At 34.5% G+C, this 2,783-nt stretch overlaps 1 non-coding gene across 1 annotated transcript; it reads left to right on the top strand.

Moving 5' to 3' along the window:
* Positions 1-2,265: 2,265 nt before the first annotated feature.
* Positions 2,266-2,372, top strand: LOC111767034 (U6 spliceosomal RNA). The gene has a single exon (XR_002798930.1). It is a non-coding gene; the product is annotated as a U6 spliceosomal RNA (small nuclear RNA).
* Positions 2,373-2,783: the final 411 nt, after the last annotated feature.

Genomic DNA, 2,783 nt, shown 5'->3' with positions numbered 1-2,783 from the left:
AAAGCAGCAAGAGAAAAGAAAACCATCACATACAAGGGAGGCTCAATAAGATTAAGTGCTGATTTCTCATCTGAAACCATGGAGGCAAGAAGGCAGTGGTATGATATAGTCAAGGTACTAAAAGAAAAAAATTTCCAACCAAGAATACTCTACCCAGCTAAGCTAGCATTCAAAAATGATGAAGAGTTCAAAATATTCACAGAAAAATAGAAATTGAAATAGTATGCTAATGAGAACCCTGCCCTTCAAGAAATATTACGGGGAGTTCTGCAGGAAGAAAGAAAAAAGCAGGAGAGGCAGAGATGGAGGAGAGTGTGAGAGCAACAAAAAAGACAAAAGAGAAGGAAAAAAACAAACAAAATATTGCTAACATAAATAATTCCTTGTAAGTAATAACACTGAATGTCAATGGATTAAACTCACCTATCAAAAGATTCAGACTGGGAGATTGGATAAGGAAATATGTCCCATCTATATGCTGTCTGAAAGAAACACATCTTAGACCCAGGGATTCATGGAGTTTGAAAGTGAATGGCTGGAAAACAATCTTACAAGCAAACAATAACCAAAAAAAGGCAGGAGTAGCTATATTAATAACAAACAAAATAGACTTTAAATGTGAAACAATTGTGAGAGACAAAGAAGGATACTACATATTATTGAAAGGGACAATCTCTCAAGAAGAATGAACAATCATAAAAATTTATGCTCCTAACAAGGGTGCCTCCAAATATGTGAGGCAAACACTGGAAAAACTAAGTGAAAGAATAGATGGCTCTAGAATTATAATGGGAGATTTTAATACACCACTATCAACTTTGGACAGAACATCTCAAAAGAGAATCAATAAAGAAACAAAAACTTTGAACAGTATATTAGAGGAGCTGGATCTAATAGATATATACAGATCATTACACCCAAATACAGCAGGATATAAATTTTTCTCAACTGCACATGGATCATTCTCCAAGATAGACCATATGCTAGGCCACACAGAAAGACTCAATGAATTCAGAAAGATCGAAATCATACAAAATAATATTTCTGACCACAGTGGAGTGATGCTGGAAATCTGCAAGGGCCAGAGGGCCAGATTTCACACCAAGATATGGAAATTAAACAGCACACTCTAAGAAAAACAGTGGGTCAAAGAGGAAATCTCAAAAGAAAGTAATAACTACCTTGAAACTAATGAAAATGATAACACAACATACCAAAATTTATGGGATGCAGCAAAACCAGTACTGAGAGGGAAATTTATAGCCATAAATTCATACAACAAAGAAGAGAAGGAGCAAAAACTGAAGAACTAACTGCACATTTGGAGGAATTAGTAAAGAAACAACAAAGTAACCCCACAGGAAGAAGAAAAAAAGAACAAAGATAAGAACAGAACTAAATGAAATGGAAAATAAGAGAGCACTTGAAAAGATAAACAAAACCAAGAGCTGGTTCTTTGAGAAGATCAATAAAATTGACAAACCCTTAGCAAGACTAACAAAGAAAAAAAGAGAGGAGATGCAAATATACAAAATAAGAAATGAGAAAGGAGAAATCACCACTGACCCCACAGAAATAATGACTATCACAAAAAGATATTTTGAAAAACTATATTACAAAAAGAAGGACAATTTAGAGGAAATGGACAAATTCCTAGAAAGACATAAGCAGTTTCTATTGATAAAAGAAGAAACTGATGATCTCAACAAACCAATCACAAGTAAAGAGATAGAATCAGTCATTAAAAACCTCCCAACTTAGAAGAGCCCAAGGCCAGATGGCTTCACAGGTGAATTCTACAAAACATTCCGGAAAGAATTAACACCAATCCTGGTGAAACTCTTCCAAAAAATAAAAACAGAAGGAACATTACCTAACTCATTCTACGATGCCAACATTACCCTAGTACCAAAGCCAAACAAATACACCACAAGAAAGGAAAATTACAGACTAATTTCTCTAATGAACCTAGACGCAAAAATACTTAACAAAATACTTGCTAACCATATTCAACAACACATTAAGCGAGTTATACACCATGACCAAGTGGGATTCATTCCAGGTATGCAAGGATGGTTCAACGTAAGAAAATCAATCAATGTAATACACCATATAAACAGATTGAAAGAAAAAATCACATGACTATATAGATGCAGAAAAAGCATTTGACAAAATACAGCACCCTTTCTTGATAAAAACACTGCAAAAGATTGGAATACAGGAAATTTTTTGAACATTATAAAGAGTGTATATGAAAAACCCACAGTGCTCACTTCGGCAGCACATATACTAAAATTGGAATGATACAGAGAAGATTAGAGTGGCCCCTGCACAAGGCTGACACGCAAATTCATGAAACAGTCCATATTTTTATTTGCACATGACATGATCCTATACATGAAAATCCTGAGAGGTCTACAACAAAGTTTCTGGAACTCATAAATGAGTTTAGTGAGGTTGCAGGTTGTGGAATCAGTGCACAAGAATCAGTGGCATTTCTGTGCACCAGTGATGGGCAAGCTCAGGAGGAAATTAAGAAACAAATACCATTTACAATAGTAAATAAAACAATCAAATACCTAGGAATAAATTTGACTAAGGATGTAGGGAACTTATACACAGAACTATACAAGACTATTCAAGGAAATCAAAGAAGACCTAAATAAATGGAAGAATATTCCCTGTTCATGGATAGGAAGACTAAACATTATTAAGATTTCTATCCTACCAAAACTGATCTACACATTCAATGAAATGCCAATAAAATCAACACAGCATTCTTT

Source organism: Dasypus novemcinctus, chromosome 12 (genome assembly GCF_030445035.2).
Source record: "Dasypus novemcinctus isolate mDasNov1 chromosome 12, mDasNov1.1.hap2, whole genome shotgun sequence".
NCBI classification, from domain to species: domain Eukaryota; kingdom Metazoa; phylum Chordata; class Mammalia; order Cingulata; family Dasypodidae; genus Dasypus; species Dasypus novemcinctus.
This window is presented reverse-complemented; position numbering and strand designations above follow the sequence as displayed.